At 40.1% G+C, this 22,034-nt stretch overlaps 1 protein-coding gene across 16 annotated transcripts in view; it reads left to right on the top strand.

Moving 5' to 3' along the window:
* The window catches only part of KIAA1217 (KIAA1217 ortholog), a 371,004-nt gene that overhangs the window by 200,025 nt on the left and 148,945 nt on the right, over positions 1–22,034 (top strand). The window contains exon 1 of one of the 16 annotated variants that reach the window (XM_063324660.1): positions 16,286–16,304. The exons of the other annotated variants lie outside the window; for them this stretch is intronic. The gene's annotated coding sequence lies outside the window, so the exon portion shown is untranslated. Of the gene's footprint in view, positions 1–16,285; positions 16,305–22,034 lie in introns of those variants that run through there. 16 annotated transcript variants of the gene reach the window in all.

Raw genomic sequence — 22,034 nt, 5'->3', positions numbered from 1 at the left:
CTGTCTCGTGTACCATCTGGTACAACAATTTATTGCTTTCCAGTGCTGCTGTATGTTAAGGGCAACTGCTCTTGTTTTGCATTGGTAAAAGCACCTAAGTAAAGCTATGAGACTGAACATATGAAATATGATTATAGGCTTAAATCTCTGCTGGAATCCGAGCCCTTACCTTTTGTTTATGGAAGGGCATGAGATGACATGTCCATTTGTTTTGAGTTGAAACATGCTCTTTAGCCCCCAGATAATGCTGTGATTCTGAGATATTTATAAATAGCTTGATAGATAAATGAACAAAGAGCTAGTTCGTTAGCAAAGTAAAGTGGATTTATGTTGTATTGACTATAAGTGAAAATGTTGAGGAAGAAGAATATTCCTAGTAGAATGTCTCAGTGGAAAGTCTTTCAATTTTACCCTTTACTTTAAAAAAGTAAGGCAACATATTAAGGTACATTTTAAACTACTAGCCCTAAGGTATCTCTGGAAGTAAGTGGAGTTTAACTAGAGTGGTAATACCTGCTTTGATAAAACTAAGTTTCTACATTTATATCTATCAGTTAAAAGTAATAATAAAAAACCAGCTGTTCTTTTGAAAAAGGAAACAAAACAAAGCTGCAAAAAGGCTAATAAAGCAATTCCTTTTTTTTTTCCTTCCCTCCCCCCATGCAAACCACACACCAGTGCAGTTACTTTGCCCCAACAGGATTAGTAACTTTTCTTCTGTGGCAACGCCTCTGCATTGTAAGTAGTATGTCTTGTTTGTAAGTCAGAAGTCCCAGGTAGTTGTTGTATCCTTACCTTTGTTCATGTGAGTTTTGTACGTGTATTTTTTTTATGACAAAGGAAAGTATTTTTAGAATACTTTGTATTCAGCTCACTGAAAAAATGCCTGCAGTAATCTTGTTTCAGTGCTTATGGAATTGAAGACTTTGGTATCCCTTAAAGCAGAGTTCAGGCATCTGCATCCACGAGAGTTGTCCATGGAAACCTCTCCCAGTTACTGTAGACACCTGAGATTCCTTACACTTCATAAACCTGAAAATAACCCAAGGCATCTATAGATGTGTTTTTGCATACGCTCAGTTTAGTACTGGCGCTTTTTGGGTTGCCTCTGTAGATGACTAACAAAAACTGCACCAAAGCCATCAGCAGGACCTTGTTTGGTGGATGGGTTCTGTGCAGAGCTAACTCCTTCAGTGATGGTGGAGAGTCTGTGTCCTGCACAGTGGCCTGGCAGTGACCACTCCTGTGGCAGAGACACCTCCTGCCTCCTCTGAACCTGTGCCTGATGCCCTCCTTCCTCTGGGGGCGCTTGGGGTGTTTGTGGTAGGCAAACCCTACATTTTCACATTTGGAGTTGAGCCACTGGTCAGTGATGTGTTACAGGGTTCGGTCTCCATAGCCTTGTGGTTAGTGCCTTGCTGAATAATGAACCTCATCACAGGACTGCAGAATTGAACTCCTCTCTTCATGCTCTCCCTCGCCATGAGGACCTTGTGCTCCTTTCTTCTCAGCAGCAAAGTTTCAGGAGTCAGTGATGGAAAGCCCTGGCCCCATGTTGCTGTAGCCTGGTTATCAAGGTTCTCTGCCCAGAGATGTGACTGTTGAATGTCCTTCAGGCTTAGGCAACCAGAAAGCTGAATCTTCTCCTCTTTCTTTACAAGTCCTGCAGAAGTAGATTGATCTATGAAGGGTGCTTTGCCACTGCTTCCTCTTCCAACTCTGCTTTTAAACCAAAGCACCTCATGTTGCTGTGCTTCATGCCCCGCTCGGGAGCGAACGGCATGGTAGATGTCCTCAGAGCACTGTTCACGTAAGGCTTGTCAGCGACCCCAAAGTTCATTTCAAGCTGCTGATCACTCATGAGAGCACAAGAAGTTTGTGACTGAAGGGAAAATGAAGCCCTGGTCTGCAGACATCTTTGACTGTGCTGTTTTTGAACAGGTGTTCCCTCTCATTTGTAGTTCTGGAGGTGTGTTACAGAAGGTGTGAGCATTGCTTGTTTGCAGATGAGGAGTGTCATGGACAGGCAAAGGTGTGGAGTGAGGGCAACAGGCCATGCTGGTGGTAGAGCTGAGGTTACAGCGTAGCTTTTCTGGTCATTGGTCAGGGGTTCCTTCTGTAGCCTGTGATTAGCCTCAATGTTTATGAATATTTGCCATATCTCAAGATCATTTACCTGCAAATGGTTGTGAATGTGCTTTGGTTGTTCTCTTTTTCAGCTGCATAGTCCTGCTAGCTTCCCACTGGGAACATTTCTGTGCTCTTTGCACGTTGTCACTTGGGAGGGGAGCACGTATTTATGTCAGTCATTAGCAAAGTAAATGCACCTCTGGACATTGCTGCTGCATTACAGCATTTTTCAGTTGATTTTCTAACAAAGGCAGATTGCACCTAAGTCACCTGATTAACTGGCTTGGTTTAACCATAATCCCTGGGATTTAAATCTTCTTTCTGGGCTCAAATAAGAGAACAAGAGTAAATAAGACAAGCGCATCTCTTATGAACATATATTCCAATTTCCTTTCTCTTCAAATGAGTTAGTACACCAGGAGAAGCAGTGCTATTGTTAAAATTGCAGCCACCACCTGTGACTCTGACAGCAGCCACTGAGATGTGTTTTTTTTAACTTTCACCCTATCATTGTGTGAATTCAGTAAATTCAGAATCTGGTGGTATTAACGTCAAGTGAACACAGGGACTTTTCGTTGGATGAGATTATGTTTTGAAGGGTCCTTTTTTGGTTTTGTGGGGTTTTTGGGTCATTAATTAGTACCTTTTGTGCTGCTGCATTTTTTCGTATGCTCTTGTGTTGTGGATTGTAGTGATTCCATTCATTCGCTAGGAGATTGCTGCCTTAGTAAACACCGAGTGTTTTCATTTGTTTAAGTTTAGGAAAGGTTTTCACTGCCATAGGTGCACTTCACTTAAAAACAAACCAACAAACCACGTAAAAATCAAAATTAGTTGTTAAAGGAAGGAATAGAGAAGGTATTCTTTTAGGTTATGTTTGAAATCCAGAAAGACCAATATTTTTCACCATGGCCTCTGCCATGGCTTCTTAAGGAGGTTCTAGCAACCGCTCAGGAGGTGGATGTTGGATAATTGGCCATGCGCATCGTGTGCGTTATGATCTGTGGTAGTTACAGGTTATTTTGTCACACATCTTGAGATTTATTTTATCTTCCAATATTATGTTCTTGTTAGTTGTAAGACTGGATCTTCTTGATACTTGCATGAATGTCCAGTTCTGGTTTGGATTGCTAAATTCTTGACTGTGTTAATGTCTCAGGACTGTAAATTCCAGAGCTCAGCTAAGTTTTAAGAATATTTCAGCCTCTGAGGGGTTTACATTTCTTACATATACATTTAATAGATTGTCTCCATGCTCTCGCATTGATTTCATTCAAAATAGAAAAACTAATTGTAATTCAATTTCAATCGAAGTTAAGTATTTTCTCGGTCTGGAGGGACACATCTGTCTTCCAAGGAAAGAGTAAGGCAGCAAGAGGAAGAAGTAAACAGTGAAAAACCAAAGAGTTAGAACGTTTTTTGTATTTGAAGGAAGTTAAGTCTGATTTTAAATTTGACATGATATATTCACTTCCAGATACACTTACTGCCAGATGAATAAGCAGAGGCTTTTCCAATTTGCACCTATTTTGTGGTCTGTGGGTGTCTAAAGTCTGGAGACAGACCTGCTGTCAATGGCTATGTATGAGCTTTGGGCTTTCTTCCACTGTGCTTTGAAAACATAATTTTAGCTGCATTTATTCATTTGTAGCCCTATTTTTAGTAACACAAAATACCATACACCAGACTGTTGTAATTAGTAATAAATTATTCACAGAAGGAACAAATATTTGACTTTGATTAGAATAAGTAATAAGAAATGTCACTTATTTCCCATTGGATGAATAAATAAATAGTTGAAAGACATTGGTTGGTTGATTTAAATAACAGTAAATATCGTTTGGAAGGGAGAAGTATTATTTAGCGTAATGTAAAAAAATTAACTTAAAAATATACATGTAATATAAGTACTTCCATTAAAAATGTGTACCTGAAAAGCTAGGACACTTATTGTATTTCCTATAGATTTTAAAAAACTTTCGTATTTCCTTTTTTTTTTTTTTTTTTAATTAGAGGAATTACCATTTCAGTAAATTCTTGATCTAGGTTATATTTTCCCCTAAAAGTCTTTAAAAAAACCAAACAACCCTCCAAACCTGCTCATTTCACTCTTTCATTATGCATATCACGTATTTATTTTTTAAAAAAGCTATTTCATATTAAAATTGCTTAATAACTTTGTATTAAAAAGACAGTATTATGTCAACATCTACTACCCAGGAGTATGGGAGAACCTCACTATTCCTCCGCGCTTAGACTGGAATCACCGCAGTATTGCAGGTACTGTGATTTGGCAGTGACTGCTGGCAGCATTCTGGGTATTTTCACTAAAATCCGTGTTGTTTCAGTTGGTTTTCAGCTGCTAATCCAAGCTACCATCTTTTTTGGCTAATACTAAGCCCGGTGCTGGGGTACAGGCAGGGTGGTGCCTTCTGCCAGCCCCTGCCGTGCTCCTGTGTTTCTGCGCTACGCAGCCTGGGGACTCTCTCTGGTTTACCGCAGGCAATTAGTTGGTGTCTGTCGCTGGAGAATTTAAATGAAAACATGTGATAGAAACAGCATCAAAAGCTTTCTGGAAATCAGTGGAGAACTTCTCCCTTCTGAATATCGCAAAAGGGTGGGGTGGGACAGAGCAAGAAGGCGCAGAGCACAAAATGTTTTTCTTGGCCCTCATGGCATCGGTATCGATGTCAACAAAAACGTTGCTGCTGACCGGAGTACAGTTGGCTCAGACCCCTAGCAGGTTGTCTGACCCACGCGCTCTTCCTCTGACATCAGGTGCAAGCATTTAATTTCTGGCTCATGTGTACTTCCCCCCTGTTTTATTTTTACCGAGTGTTTTCCGCACCGGAGGCAGTGGCAGGTGCCGTCCGTCCCGCGCGGGCAGGTCCTACAGGCACCTGATGCTGCTCCCTCACAGCCGGCAGCTGACGGGCACTGCTACCCAGGCAGGGCTCTTGGACATCACTTTCTAATCCGGTCCCCAACAACTGGGTTAATCCCATACCGAGCCTGGGGCCCTCCTGCAAGGAGTCAGGTTTCTTCCCAAGGCTGGTGAATAGCTTTCAGTGATGCTGGACCATTGCGGAGGTCACAAATGATCCTTGGTTGTTGCTGTAGCTTGATTCCACAAGAGATATCACCATAGCCTTAAGTATTTGTATTACTTTGATCACACTTTTTGCATATGTCTTTTTGCTGTGCATCTTTTACCTTCTTATTTCATTGCTAAATTGTGACCTCCTGGTCTTGGGTATTAATCCTGTCACAAAAGGGTAGTTCTAGCCCATGTGCAAATGTGTATTTGTTCAATCCCCACCCATATGCAAGCATGCAACCATGAGAAACCAGTATTTTTTTATATATGAGTCATTCATACACCCGGATGTGTAACAAAATTTCACATCAGATGAGGCTCTGCTGCATACGCGCACCTGTAGAAAATCTGCACGGGGAGGAGGAGAGGGACTTGTGTTGCTCCTGGTTCTGTCGTTCCATGCTGGTGGCAGTCTGCTACCGAGGCGATGGATTTTGAGGAGGAGGTAGCCACTCATGCTCCTGTGTCACAACCGAGAAGAAAAAGGAACCTCTCAGCTCTTTGCTGCTCCTCTGGTGCCTCTTCTGCCAGCGAGGTACAGCTCTGATGAAGAGCCAGGGCTTTCCTCTGTGGGGCTTGTGTAAGAGTTAATGGAAGCTTTTGGATAGATCAATTTTTTCAAAAGACTGCTCCTTGTAAGAAGGAATATCCTTAAGTGTTCGTTGTTGTTATCCTATTGCCTATACGTGTTTCTAGGTTGATTTTGAAAGGCACAAAAAACTAGGTCACTACAGTAGTAATCAGAGGTTCCTGCGAGGGAGACCGACAGTCTACAGAAGAAAGGCTTCCCTTGAACCATGTTAAAATACAATTTGATTTCATCTCATGGTTTCAAAATCTGTCATATGCTGTCCAAAACCAAGATGCTTTCTTCTCTAATTATGGAGAGTGTTTATACGTAAGGTTTAATCTATTTATTGGAAGTCTTCCAGGACTCTGGAGTAACTGCTACTTTGTGGGCCTCTTCTGAATTGAAGGGGTTAGAAAACAGTAGACCTCTACTCCAAAGATACTTGGACAGCAAAGATGAGTGAGCTACTTTTTTTTCCCATGTTGTCTTCTGCTTCTGCTGTATTATTTTGGGTTTGAGATATCTTTTTTTCCTCATGCTATGACAGCAGGTATTGCTTTGTTTTAAAGAAACTGTGAACTCACAAGTTCAGTCTTGTTCCTGCATGACTTAAACGTGTCTCAGAGACTTTATTTTGCCAATAGTTCCACTTACAATATGCTAGATGGATTTCTCCGTGACTGTGTTATATAGGCAAAGCCAGCTTGGCATTTAGGGAAACTTTTAGTAGTTTATAAAAGGACAACTGAGGAAATTAAACAAAAAAAAGCTCACAAGTACTCAAACAGGTACTTGTGAGATGCTTCTCATGTTGGGTTGGGGTTATTTTAATGTACTTTTGTGGATTTCTCACATTACCTATTAGCAAGGTGTTACTAGAGAGAGAAGGGGTTGGGCTTTTTGTGATATATCACAGCTATGTGATTTTAGTTTTAGAAACTGGGGCAAATAATTCTGAATTGATACCAAAAAGACTTTCTGTTTAAGGTGATCACTCTGTGAAGACTGTTTTTCCTAAGGAGACATATAACCTTTTAGATTAGATTTACTTGCTGTGTAGCATTTTAAACACACCAGACTAAAACTAATGCAGGATAAAACCTACAGATGTATTGAGTCGCCTTGTAAAACAAGAGCAGCTTAGATAACCATTCAGTAGCTTATTGTGGTAAGATAAACATGGAATTCTAGGTATTTTCTACAATAAAAGAACTTATGTGTTCGTTTGATCTGTGCTTTCTGTTGCCCTCTGTCAGATTTCCCTGGATACTGCCAAAATGTCTATGCTTTTGCCATTGTTTTTCCTTTTCTTTTTTTTTTTTAATTTTAGGATCACACTATTAGATTTTGAGAGCAGAATAGCTTTTCTAACTTCTGACTTCCTCTGAAAAAAGCAGTCAGACAAAAGTTATCAAGCCTTTCAAGTGAGGTTTGTCTAGCCACTGCTGCTTTGTTTTTGGCTTATCTTCCCTGTGGTTTGAAAAGTTTCTTGAATGTCTGGGTTCTGTGATCTTTCAGAGGTCTTTTAAAATGCAGTCATCATTTCAAAATGTTCACACTGCCTTCAAATAGTTTCAGTGGAGATGAGGGTGATGAGCTAGTTTTACTTACCTCAATGTATGGCAAGGACCTGTGTTTGGAAACATAAGCTTACATATCATTTTACTGCTCGTTTAACTAAAACAGCCAGCCTGATTTCATACTGATAACTCTTCCAGCCCAGAAAATTACCTGCCATTTGTTCACCCACATTCAGCAAAGTAGCTGAGTCTGGTGGCACCCTGTTGCAATAGGCAGGTTTAAGTTATTTTATCTGAAATACAAGAGAGAAGGAAAGTTGAGTAAGAGTTACGTGGGGAAGCAAAGCCTTGATTAGCCATGGAAAATGTTTTGCCTTTTAAATCAGAGGCTGATAGTTTAGGAGCCTTTTCTGATTGCAGGTATGGTACCAGCACGCCTTGAATCAGTTCTAGGTGTGTTGGGTGTTGCACTTAAGAGCAGAGCCATTAAAATCTTTGTGAAAACTAATGAGTGGCACAGAATGCCGGGTTACCAGTGTATTGTGACATTGTCCTCAGCAAAAACACATAGTTTGTCTTTTACATCTCTAGACTGCCTTGGTTCACAAATAAAGGGAGAATTTCCAATTTTCTTGTTAGTAACTGAGACAGGTAAGCAGCCATAACCATAGCTTTGCTATATGATCATTTGAAATTTCAGGCACCAAGCAGCATTGCAAAGAACAAATCTGCCCAGCCCCACAGCCCATGCGATCTCTCTTATCTCTCCTGTCACTTTGTTCTCATCTAAGAGGAGGATCAGCCAGTTGTTTCTCCTCTAAGCCTCTGCTTCAGACACACATTAGGCATGATGCTCAAATATCCCCCATGGAAGTGCAGTTGGTTGTCAACAGCGTAATAAAGGCACCCTTTTCCCCCACTGCCTTTCCTAAAAGCTCTGTGTAAATATGTGACAAGGCAGATGGCATGTAATAACCAAGCTCTTCCTACTGTAAGATCTCAATAACTGGGAATATGCAAACATCAAACTGACTTCACCATCCCAGGTGGATGTTTGGGTTAACTGTTGTTCATTGTAGAAGATTTTGAAAGCATCTGATTAAATTGTTAATGCACGTGCTGTTTTTCAGCAGTATTTTTTGACTGATAATATGATAGCAATTTGCTTCTGTGAGTCCAAAGTGCACCGATCAAAAGAAAATTGATGCTGGGATCTGGAGACATTGTGGGAGTTGTGCTTCTTTTCCTCAGTCTAATCCAAAAAGACACAATCGAAACAAGTTAATAATTCATCGTATTGGAAAATTTCTTAAATACATACTGTACTATGAGCTCTGTTTGACTTGAAGGAGAGCAGCCTCTATACCTTTACTTAAAAGGGAGGGAGATATTCCTTCTTATCAGTAGAGCTATTTTTTTTCTGTCAGATTGTGCTGGTCAGAACGGATAAGGGATAAGACCACAGGCCAAGTAACAGGGCCTTTCCCCCCTTTTTAATAATTAGCAGCCTGAGAGTCAACAGGACAAAACCTGTATTTGTTTCTCTGACACATTGCTGTGCTACTTCACATGAAAGTGGTGCAGTCTTAATCTAAGCAGCTTTATACAACTTGAATTATTCCAGCCATTGAGAATAAGCTCATTGTTTAAAGATTTGCAGATACCGTTTTACAGGCCAAGAAACTTCTCAGAGTTTTGTTCAGCCACAGTATTAGATAAACAAAATAGAAGCAAACCATGATGCAGTTTTGCTTTTTCTTTCTTTTGCAGGGTATTTGTTTGTCTTCCCTCCTGTGTTACAGGCTGCCACAAATCGTTTGTAGAGTGCAGTGACCTTTACAGCACGACTAGTAGTAGCAAGCGCTTAGGTATCACTGTCTCGATAGCTGGAGAGAGAAGATTATTGTAGCATCCAGGAAATGGTCTAAGGGACGAAATATCAAAAAGGTAGAGATTCTTCTCAACCTCAACCCCTTGTAGAGGAGCCAGAGGTGTATTAGCCTCCAGCATGGCTGGACCATAGGAACAGGTCATCTGGCATGGTTTCAGTCCTGGGAAATTGCTGGTCAGTGATACCAGCATAGCTTCTACTCCTCTTTCTGGAAAGCTGAAATCAAGTATGTGACTTACCTGCAGACACAGGCAGGGGAAGGCCATCATCTGGATAATTTCCAAAGGAGCTTTTAAGGAGAATGATCAGGGTGCCTCAAGACTTGCTGCCCCTTGGGACTAGCAGAGGGAGAAATAAGTGCCGTTTAACATTTGAAGAAATCCATGGTTTGCTCCGAAGGTCAATAATAAAATGCTCTCATTGTGGTTTGCCAGCTTGAGTTTAACAAAACTTGGAGTCTGGTTGCTCAGTCTTATTTTATATTTCTTTGTAAATTTGTGGTGAAATTAGTTAATTTGGGAGGAGGTAAATATAGCTGGAAGTTAAATTTTTTCATATAGAAAAATATTAAATGTGGTCACCTCTTGAAACAGTTGTTGGGAATGTGTTAACAGGCAGCTTTTATAGAAATGTAGCTTTTTACTGGGATCTGGACTTTGGTGAAGAAATTCACTCTGCTCAGGCTGCCAAACAATTGCATTGCAATCTTTTGCCGTAGGTGTTTGACATATTGTCCTGTCAGGTACGCAGTATCTTATTACAAAATGGGACTGTATCCCAGCCTCAGAGACTGTATTTTAATATGAGATTATCTTTTATTTCCTGAATACTTCATCGTTAAAATACACCAAAGAAAAAGGTTGGCAAGCAATTCTTTAAAGATGTGGGGAGAGACAAGTGTTAGAATGGTAATTTTACAAAAAAAGTTACAAATAAAACAGGCAAGGAAATATTTCAGTCAGATGTGTAAACCTATCCTTTGGGCCGAAAGATAAAGCCAGAGGTAATGAGCGATCAGAGCCAAGTAGCCATCCTAGGAAGCGTGCGCATGTGTTTGTGCGTGGAGAAGCGTGTGGTGCCCCGCATACAGTTCCTGTGCGGCCAACTCTGCCGGTGGTGGTGTACAAGCACGCAGCTGCCTGCAGGGTTGCTTTTTGGTGGTCAAGAGTAGAGCCAGTTAATGAGCATGAGCATGGTGTAAGTATGTGATGTATCTAATACAGGTGTTCAGTATACTGCAGCACTGCATGGATCAAACTCTTCACACGTAGGAGCTTAAAAGATACCGAGTTGGTACTGAGAGAACTAGCAGTGGCATTACAAACCTACAAGACCAAATGATTTTGTAAGCTTTGGCCTTAGCTTTTGAAAACTTTAATGGAGAATGAATTGAATGCATTTCAGCAAGCATGTGTTCACGTGTCGTAGTAAAGTCTAAGTTGGAAAGGACCTCTGGGCACCACCAGAGCTGATGTAGAAAGCAAAGACTTAGGTTAGGTTATCCATGCCCCATCAAGCTGACCCTTGAATATTCCCAGTGAAGGAGATGCCACCACTTTTCTGTGCAATGTATTGCAGTTTTTTATTGTTCTTATGGTGAGGTTTGTTTTTTTCTTATAGCCAGATGGAATTCCCAGGAGTGGGGTAAACTATACCCCGGAAAATGGTAAGTCTGAAAGGGGTGTAAGGACCTTTCGAACTGCAAGTTCACAAGAGTTCCTAGCGTGATGCTATTGTAAAAGGAGAAGGAGTTATTTTCCAGAAAGAGAGTGATTAGCACTCAAGAATAACCTTAACCTCTGGATGCGCACTGTGACAGGAATGTGCGCTGTAGTTTCCAGCTCAGTATTGTTGAAGGGATGTTCAACCATGGGACCGTTGCAGAAGAAAGTCATCTAAAATGGTGTGAGATCTGATGAAACTATTTCTCTCTGAGAACTGTGATTTTTTTTTAATCCATTGTCCCTATCAAAATAGAGAGCCTCCTTGATTAAGAAATTTAAGTCTCTTGAAGCAGGAGAAAACATACTGGTTTTATATTGTCTCTTTAGAACAGCAATGAAGATCATAACACAAACTAAAGGTTATAGCTGGAGAGCTGGGCAGATTCAAATCAGGTATAATGCACAACATTTTTCACAGTAGAAATGATTCATTATCCTGACAAATTATCAAGGGAGCAAGAGGTTCTTCGTCTGTCTAAATCTTCGAACTATGACAGGTTGCTTTTCTAGCCGATATGCTTTAGTCAAACAGAAGTTACTGATGAATAGGGCTAACTGGCAGAGATTTATTGGCTCCTCCTTGGCCTTGGTTATGCAACTGAGGCTCTTGGCTATTCATGCAATTTTAATGTTTCAAGGACTGTTCATAAGGAACTGAGTTTGACCCAGCTGCTTTTGAATACAGCGCTGTAACAAGAATGAGCTATTTCAGAAATAAAAAATGACTTTAGTACTTAGAAGTTTAGGTTACTTGAAAATTTAAGATGCAAATAAGAGTTGTAAGTGAAATATTACAAGAAAAAGAATCGGAGTGAATTGAATTAGGGTAGAGTTAGGGTAACTATAATTTACCATTTATAATTAGGCTAATAATATGTATTTTCTTGGTATCCCAGTCAGGTTACCAATATATAGCTGTCATAAACAAGCACAAGAAAAGCCTGAGTGATCAGTGCCTCAAAACTTTCGCTGACTTAAGATGCCCTTAATTCAGAGGAATTTTCTGCTTTGACCAAAACTTTGGATTTCTCCTCAGCTATTCCTTGGGAAAAATCTTGCTTACTTCAATAAAAGTTTTGGCAATGTTAGAGATCTCAGGATTGGTCCACCCTGAAATCGTTACTTTGTAAGGTACCGCCAAAGTCCCCCATTGCTTCATGTACTGTTGCTTGCAAGTAATGGATCCAGTTACAGCGAATTTTTCTGAACATGGATGAAACTACAATACTCCTTAAAGCAATCAAGAAATAACCCAGAACCAAATTATTTTGGGGCATGGTGGGATAAGAAAGAGACAAAATAACCCTTCACTGGAGCAATGTTCAACAATGCATAGATGTGTACCTGAAAATAGGACATTGTACCATGTTGACAGTTATTTTCCAGAGAATGAGAAATGGGGGTCTGTCTGCAGCAAGGTGACAGAAATCAGAATGAGTTTTCTGAGGGAGAATGAGAACAAAGTGACATAGCCTGAGAATGAGGAACTTCTGTTAGGACTCGGGCCAGAAACAAGAAAAGGGCAAATGCTACATTTGCTAAAGTAATACGGGAAATCTCTAAGCAAAAAATAATTCTTAATATGCTGTTATAATCATAGCAGTATGTAAAAAAAGGAAGGGAAGCGATGTATTGCATATGTAGTGTTATAGGCTCGAGGCATAGCACGGATCTTGCTGAAAGGCATACACAATTTTAGAAGGGGTTACGCGAACTCCTGCTGTGCACCAGGGCTGAGTGCGGCAGGAGAAGAGCATCGTGGACCCAGTGACTGAGGCGAGCACTGCACAAAGCTGCTGGTGCTGAGGAGCTTAACTCTGGTAGCTGGGAAGGATGCCCTGAATGCTGTGTGTCTGTGCCTGGGGAGATGAGGCTTTGATTTGGTTGTGTGTAGCCCAACCGGAGGTAGGTGTGGTGATCTTCACTCCACTGTACGGATAGTTTGGGATTTGGATTAATGGTTCCAGAGACCATCTGAACCGTACCTGCTTTAAAATACATTTACATGTGAAGATATACTTTTCTTGTAAAAATTTCTTTATTGAAACCATCATCAAAAATTAAAGTTTTTGCAATTTGTAATTTCCAACCAAATGAGGGATAAATCGGTAGTATTGTCAGTTGTAAAGTTGCTAGGCAGCTCTGCTTTCTTTCTGTAATGCCTGTCCTCTTTAAAAAAGGAATGCATTTACCAAGAATTTAGAAAGACATTTTCCTAGTGTTTTTTTCCCTGACATTTCAGGCTGAATTGAATCAATTAAATTAAGATTAAAAATCAATCTCAACTTTGTCCCAGCCTCAGAGTATACCTTTTTTTTTTTAACTTTTTTTTCTTTTTTTTCTTTCTTTTTCCTTTTTTTTTAAAGAAAAAAGAAAGGTCTTTCTTTTAATGGCAATTCCTGGTTTTGTAACCAGAATTTCTGAAATGCTGTGAAGGGATTTTCTTCTCAGCCAAAGGCAGGAATACTTCATCCCTTTGACTCTGTTGCTGTTACAGACCCAGCACAATCTCACTAACCATCCTCTCCACAAATACCCACCCTGTGCTTTGTTCCCCCCCTTGGTGAAGCCTCAGTTTCATCATCTCTGAAGGCTTCTGACCACTTTTCCATGGTCTGAAGGGATCGGTGCACCCTTTCTTTCCAGGATCTCAGCTTGTCTTGCACAGCTCTATCCTGCCATGGAGCATCTAAGTGAGGCCAACACTTGAATGCCTGCTACTAAGTTTTTCTCTGGAATGCAAGCACATTGTGTATTTGAAATAGCACTCTCATTTTTACATAGAAATGGTACTTTTCAGCTATTTCCTTCGTAAAATTCCAAAGGATTGCTGCCTCCCCTCGCTGTGGTGGGGGTGGAGAGCATGGGGAGGGGAGGGGTGGCTGTGAGAGCACGGATGAAGCTGGCAGTGGTGGGGCCAGCCCATGGATCCATGCCATCAGCCGAGTGTGACTGGGCAGCAGTGACCTTCAGCGTCCCTCAGGTGGCCAGGGCCAGTGGTATCACTGCATGACCTTTCCCAAGGGAAAGCTTTCTCCCACGGCATTTTTGTGGAAGTCTCTTGTATTCAGGCGCGGAGAGGAGGGGAATTTTGCCCTCTGTTTATGCTAAGGGAGTATATTTATGGTTGCTGCCAGTGAACCATTTGGATAATAAGATGGTGAGATGAGGACATCCGAGTTCATACCACTTTTAAAGTTCATGTAATTCTTTTAAATACTGAAAATGTTACTTGAAGGAATGTCTGTGTGTTGTTGTGTTGCAAAAGTAAAACAATAGCACATTTTATTTAAGACCTTGAAAACATTTTCCGCTTTCTAATAAGATTGAAATGACTTTCAAGCCACTTGCCTGGGAAGTTGGCAAGAGCCTGGAGAACAGTTATAGTTTTACTATTTAAGTTAACTTATGTGATCGTGTTTGTATCTGAATTTATCTACTCAACTGTGCAGAAGGAAATCTCAACTGTGGGAAACAATTCTTAGAATGTGTTTCCTTTTGATTGTTTTATTCACTGAAAGTTGAGGCAACTCATAGTCCTGAATTAAAATGAACATCAGAATGTCACTCAATATCTTAAAAAAAAAAAAAAAAAAAAAGCAAAAAAAAAAAAAAGCCAAGTTGTACTCCACCACACCTACAACTGGTAGAGAATTTTACAGAGAACTGTATCCTCATATGTGGTGTTTGTTTATAGTGAAGGCAGCCACCGTTCTAGAAAAACAAAACCAGATATTAAAATCCATTTTCTGCCTTGGTTTGCAGTCCACGCATATCCAAAAGTTAGGGCTTAAAGTCATATGAATCACAGATAATTTGACACTGTCACACAAGGATTTTAATAGCATTTTTATGTTCCTTAAAAATGGACCAGCTTTATGTTCAGTTTTAACTATGTAGGAACAGTAATATCTATTACAGATGCTATTTTAAGCTTTGTGAAGTGAGCTACTACTCGTTCAGCTGATGATGGCATGGAGGCTTTCTCTGGAAAATAAAAGGAAAAGTAGAACAAAATCTCATCCAGATAGAACAAAGCCGAAGGTGGGTATTCAGGGCTGTGAGCACAATGTATATTATAATACAATAATATTTGCATAGGAAGAAGGCTGTCCACGAACCAGCTTCCAACACTTCTTGTCCCCAGGAAAGACAATTTTTGTCTTAGCTCTTCATCCAAGACCAATAGGTAATTCTTGAAAGTGTGCACAGCGATGTTTGTGCAGTGAGGGTTAAGGACACTGTCCAGGCAGCCTTCCCAACACACCCACATGAGCAGAGCATCGCAGGTGGGATTTTGACTCATTCCTCTGACAATGCGGATAAGCTCTGACTAGACAGCAGTAATTTCTCCAGTGAAAGGAAATTGCCAGGTGGTTTAAAGCCAACATGTCCAACTCTACCCAATTTCCTATGGTGGTACTGCAGGATGAGGCAGAGGGGTCATGGCCAGTGCTGTCACCGTCTGGTGGTCTGTGTCTATTGGCAGCTTCCTGCGGACAGCAGGAGCTTAGAAGGCCCATGGGCTACTCACAGTTGTACCAGGGCTCCCAGGTCAAGGGTTTATTGCAGGGGGACAAAGGTAGTTACCTCCCCGTTCAGCTCCCTAAATTCAGCCAGATCTGTGGTTCGTGTAAGTTTGGTCATGATAATTTTAATAATACCTGAAAAGCTCAGATATTGGTTCACCGACGCAGAATAGTTACATTTGACAGGCACTCAAATAAAATGGGATGAGAACAGTATAAAAACCTTGGACCTAACAAGTCTGAAAATATCCTTCAGGATTTCTATTGAAAGCAGAAAAAAGGACAGGGTAATTTTGCTTTTTTATTAAAAAACAGCAAACAAAACAGATGGGAGACAGCTCAGATTTGTGTCTTCCCAATGAGAAGCACCAAAGGGCATTTTTTTCTGTTTTTCATTTTGAACATGGGGGTGGGGATAGATTAATGGGTTTTGTTTTAGCCTCTAGTTCTTACATGTCTTGCACTTGAAAACAATGTTTTTCTCCTCCTTTGTACCAGATGTTATGCTCTGGAGAATAATTTCTTAGTATTTTTCCAAGTTCAGTGAACTGCCTTGTATTTTAATGATGTTGGTTAGGAAACGTACCAGTTCATAACCAATGATGTACCTAAGGCTGTTTATAGACTGCGGTATGGGATCCATCACAACTGAAGTGGCTTGGGAAGATGAAACTTGATCCTTTTGGACAGCTGTGTACTTGCACTGAGGAGGGACAATCAAAAGAGGAAGGGTGACACTGATTTTTTTTACACGATGAGAAGCTGGGGAGTTTGCAGTTATTTAAACAATTCTTCAGGATTTACAGGATTTGAATGATCCACAGGTAGCCGGGCAGCACACAGTAAGTTCAGATGGTTGGTGACTTGCTTAAGATGAGTATGTTTAGATAATATTTGTCAGCACGTTTTTTTCTTTTATGGGGATGGCTTAGTGAAATATAAATAATTTCCTGATGGATTTCTTCTGTCTTCTCTTTGTGGACAGGGTGTAGCACTAGGCATTTCTCTGAAATTCTCCGTTCCATTTCCAAGTATTATTTCCAGCAAACTAATAGTGAGAGATCATTTACTATTACTCACTCTGTTACACTTTTTCCTTTGTTTTGCAACATGCTTCTCTGCTTGCTGCTTTCGTTTTCTTTTATGCAACTGTTAAGCCCTGAACAATCTGCTTGAATAAGTTTGTCCCTTAAGATTTTCTGCCTTTAAATTCCTCTTGCGGACTGGCACATTCCTCTGTGAGTTCTGTGTGTACCATGGCGTCTTTGTGGACTAACCTGATGCAGCTGCATGACTAGTGAGCACAAGCAATCTTGCTAATTAATAGAGGTTCCACTTAGGGAGTGGAATCTACCATTCAGTACTCATCCTGAAGGAGTTATCTAAAATGGATCCGATGACATGTGTCTTAAAAATGCCCACTGATTTTTAGTGGAACACAGAGTGACAAGCTCAGCTGTGGGAATCTACAGTGTAGGTGTCCCAGGTTAGGGAAGATCAGTGTTAGAATAATTTTGTCTTCTAAAAAATTTTAATTAGTGGAGTTAGTGCATTGCCATGCTTACTTGTTTTTTCTTAAAAGTTTGAACTCTGTGGGAAAGGGGCCATCTAACTTCTTGTTTACCCAGTGCTTAATGCATAGTGGATACTGTCATGATGTTAGTTAATTAGGGTACTCACAATTTTTAGAACTTGGGGTCAAGTCTCACAAAACCAGAGGTCTTAATGGGCAACACAAGGGCTGGAAATCTCAGTTCAAAATTCAGAATTCTTACTGCAGGGTCGTGACCTCGTTCATGAAAAATATTGAGATACCTGAGGATCTTTTGGATAAACTATAGTTTTTGAACAGCTGCATCAATCAGGTTACAAATACAAAGCATAAACCACTGTAGAATGGTACGTTTCCTTTATGTAGTGACACCATTGTGGCAGTAGTTCAAAAACCAGTAGAAGGAAGAAACGAAATATGGTTGGGTCGTTCAAATATGAGGATATATAAAATGTCACACAGGGCATAGAATCAAATAGTAGCTGGGAAGGATGCCAGAAAGACTTATGGTTTCAGTTCAGAAGTGCTTTCAGTTACATGTTTTTGTTTGTTTTTTTTTTTTTGGAATTAAAGTACTGTTTTTTCCTCCTATGGCCTTTCCTTCAAGGGCTTCTCATGTAGTTGTTTATTAGTAAACAGCTGGTTGCAATGAAAAATGATTACTTTATAGCCATAGTGGTTTCTGCTAGATGTGTTTGTTGACTGAGGACTGGTTGCACTTCTGTTTGTTCTAATATAATCCAGATAAGAATATGTAAGTATTCTTAAACTGGGCAGATAGCTCACAGAAAAGCTACATAAAGACCAAATAACAGCCATGATTATACATAGAACTTCTGACCTTTAGAAATCCTTAAAGTAAAATAACTCATTAAAGTGTACTAAACGTACATGCTCACGTGAAAGCTTTTACATATATGTAATATATAATTCCTATCTATATGTTATCTGCCTATATAGTAGACATGTATATATACGTGTAAAAAGTAAAGATTATTACAAACATGATACTTGCTTGATATTTAGGTACAACAGTATCAGAATTGCTGGTATTGTCCGTTGGTGTCTTGTTTGTTTAAACTTTTTAAAAGATGGAATTTATTGGAGATTGAAATCCATAAGGTTCAAATGATTAACATAGTAACCACTCTCTTGTCAAAAATTTGAGTCTAGGTAATTGTAGTTGAGTACCTGATATAAGTTGATCTTTCAATTGGGATGGTTTTGTCCAGTGTAGAGTCACAAGGGGATTGAAATCTGAGAGTTTGACATTTTGTATAGACTTGAAACAAATGAAAGATACTAAGCTACAACGTTACTCATGTTGGTCACCGGAATGCATTCTCACAGCTTTGAATAATCAGGAAAATATTATCTCTAGGATGTGGGAAATATAATTTAACACAAACAGGTCACTGTTGCTTCACTTGATTTGCTTTAATGAGGTACAGGGGGTAGTGGATATAGTAACCCAAAAGACTGAGCTTCTATGAACATCATAATTAGCCTATTCTATCCCAGTCTAGATATTTTTTTTAGTGTTTTGGTATATTGAAGTGCAAAAATCTGTGATTTTTTTCCATATGCTTGCATAAGGTGAGCTCCATAATGACTCTTTAGGGTTATGTCTCAAAGTGATTGATAGTTGGTAATTCCTAAAGACCAGTTGTGGAGAACTGCAAAAATTATCTTCAGACTTGATGTTAAAATGGCAGGTGAGGTTCGATTTAAATAACTGTAAAATATACCACATAAGGAAGACTAATGTTAACTTCATGTATAAAATGGTAAGCACTGAGCTGAGTATTACCACTCAGGAATAAGATGTGGAAGTTATTATGTATCCATGGAAATGTCAATGCAGTGTTCAATAACAATCAAAAACGCAGATCTGATGTTTGTAGCTTTTGGAAAAAGAGAACAGAGAAAAAGACAAAGAGTATCACCTGCTGCTATAAACTTGTGGGACATCTGTGGTGTGTGCAGTTCAGGTCTCTCCAACACCAAAAAGGTGTAACAGAACAGGGGAACAAGGTTTGGAGGACACCAATGATCAAAGTTAGGGAGCGACTCCAGGGACAAGTCAGCACAGTAAGAAATGAGGTGACTGAGTGAGAGGGGAGGAAGAATGGACAAGTTACACAGCTGCAAATTTATAGGGACTGGGAGAGGGCTTTGGGGAAGCATCACTGCTTGCATCCCTGTTCTTAACTTCTTCCCTGGGTATCTAGTTCAAGCTGGTTGTGGAAACAGGCTACTGGAGTAGGTGGACCTTTGGTCTGGTCCTTTTTATTCCTGAACTGATCTCTAGGCCACAGTAACCCCTGGGTGGCTGGGATGAAGTACAACATAACACCAGGAGAAGCGCCAGGTTTGGGGAGAAAAGGAAGGACTTTGAATTTGAGTCCCCTGCCATAAACACTGAGCCCAGAACGTCTCCAGCTCTCCAATCTGACCAGGCTGCCTTTCCCAACTGCTCCCTGATATCCTGCTTCGAGTAGTTTTTCTTCTCCCCAGATGACTGTTGTTTCTTGTCAGTATTTTCTCCCCTGGTATGCTATTGTTTGAACTGCTTTGTGAGGGTGCTTTGACCATCTGTTTTCGTGACTTGGACAGGCAGTTTTTCCTTTTTTTCAGTAGCTGGTCTACAATAGAAATGAAAGCCTGTTTGCATGCAGCCAGCTTGCTCTGTTCAAAGTATGAAAGTCAGAAGAGTGGGAGGTAGGAGCATATTGTTGAAAATTTTCCAGCCCCATCCATACTTGTGTCTTACTAAGTTAAATTCTCATCTACTTAGTGACATGCAGCTTATATCATTTTACATATGAGCTTTGACATTGTCCTGCTAAATTGAGCTTGAGCTTGTGAGACTTAAATGTCAGAAGGCTAGAGTAGGTCAGAGTGGCAGAAGAGAATAAGTTAAAGTTGGCCATATTATTGAATTTGTGCTTTACTATATGTAGCTGCTGTTGCCTTTAAAGAAACACTATCGACTAAGAATTTGCACTTTGTCTTGAAAAAACTGTGCAAGTGATAGATGAAATCATTACATAGAAGGCTTAGAGAAAAAAATCCCTTTTATTTCAGCTTATTTATCCTCTTGCTGACATTTCTTGTACATTTGGTCAATATTTCATCTCTTGGTTGGTTTGGTGGATTTTTTTTCAGAAGAAAACATAACTGTAAATCCACAGCAGTAATAGGTAGCCCATTAGTCTTAAACTACTTTTCCTTTGTTGACATCTTTTGAAAGAGGAGGTGTATTGGTACTGATTTAGAGAAGGGTCGGTATTAGCATAAGTAATTACAAATTCAATTTAGAATAAGTTAACATTACTTAATGTACATTTTTAATGCTGATAGGACTCGATGGTCTGACTTCTGTTTCTCCCCTAAGAATGCAAACATATGCATCAGAAAACTTATTTTGTTATATATTTATCTAAATACCCTGACTGTTCAGTAGACTGTTCAGTAAGATTGTTACCCACTCGCAAGCTCTGTATACTTTTGTATACTTGTTTAGAGGGGGAAAGACCTTTCCTTCTCGGATGCGCTCTTGGTGCCCCTCTACTGATTTTCAGCACTTTGTTGCTGTATGTTGTTTTGGTCTCAGAGGGTCATCAAAACGCAAATGAACTGGGCAAAGAATTTGGTTGTGACCTATGATCTTCTTCTTTCTATGGATTTACTCTTGAACTAAATCTTCCTTTCATAGTGGTTGATAAGAGTGGCATGTGGACTTCAAATCCTTAGAAATTATACTAGCTTAAGAGCAGAAAGAATAAATTCATGTTTCATGGCCTGCTTACTTGTGAATAACTTTGCCTGAGATATCTGATTTGTAAACCTGGAGAACAAGGAAGAGGAGTGTGTCTGAGCTGCTTTTGAGGTTTTATGGCCAAGTGCCTTTGTGGTTCCCTTTCCTGGAGGTTTTGTGGCCAGCAGGGAGTAAGTAGGGGTTTTGGCTCTTAGTGATCAAGAACATTGTGTCAAACCTTTAAAAAGATGAAAATATGTAAAATTGACAGCAGTCTGGTATATAGTTTAGTTTAGTTAAATCTTAATTATGTCTCTTTTTTCGTGTGTAATACATCCACAAGTGGACAGTTTTCAGCTGTGTTTAAATTGTTCCTTGCTACTTGAAGATAATAAGCTACATGCAAAGTTGATTCTCAGTGTGATCCTCACATGGTTTCTTCAAATTCCGACTTGAAAACAGAGTTTGTTGTTGAGCACGCTCACTGTACCTTTCTTGCCTGCATCAGGCTCTTGGACTGATGCTTTCTAACTCCAAAGCTTCTTTTTCCCAAGACTGCATCAGAAGAAATCTCAACCAAAGACGGCTTTGGTGAGATTCATAAAGGAGGTGCAGTAAGATGTGAGGGAGAGCGAAAATAATTAATTAGTTTTCAAAAATAAAAAGAATACATGTTTATTCCAGGTCTTGGAAATCTTGTCCAAGCTCTTGTGAAAGTTGCTATTTAAGTGCACCGATCCTGCACGCATACAGCATCTTATTTCCAGCACCGTTTAATCACCAACACTAAAGCTCCAATCTTGCCCCTGGGACAAGCAGCATCCTTCTGGCCAGCACTCACCTCTCCAGTGAAGCAGAGGTATTTCCCATTTCTAGAAGCACATTCCTCTCCTTGTCTTTTTGCAAGACCTTTTGAGGTTCTGTGGATCTGCTCCTTCCTCCTTCAGCAGCGGCTGCAGCCTTTAACTGCGTGGCCTGGCCAGCTGGCCATGGCTTACATCAACACAGCTCTCCCACTACATAAACCATAAAACTCATCATAGAAGCAAGAGCTAAGCTAGATAAAGTTTAGCAAATTTAGTGGTGTGGAGTGAGGAGTGTTTTGGACAGAAAGGGAGACTTAGAAGGAAGGAATGGAAAGTTACCCAGGTTTAAAACTGCTTTCTTCCTCCTGCCCTGAGAACAAAGGTGCCCTGCTGTTTGTGGCTCAGTCATCCTGAATAGTTCCTCTGCAACAAAGAGAGAGGCAGAGGGCAGGGA

The sequence above is a fragment of the Chroicocephalus ridibundus genome, chromosome 2 (genome assembly GCF_963924245.1).
Source record: "Chroicocephalus ridibundus chromosome 2, bChrRid1.1, whole genome shotgun sequence".
Classification (NCBI taxonomy): Eukaryota; Metazoa; Chordata; class Aves; order Charadriiformes; family Laridae; genus Chroicocephalus; species Chroicocephalus ridibundus.
This window is presented reverse-complemented; position numbering and strand designations above follow the sequence as displayed.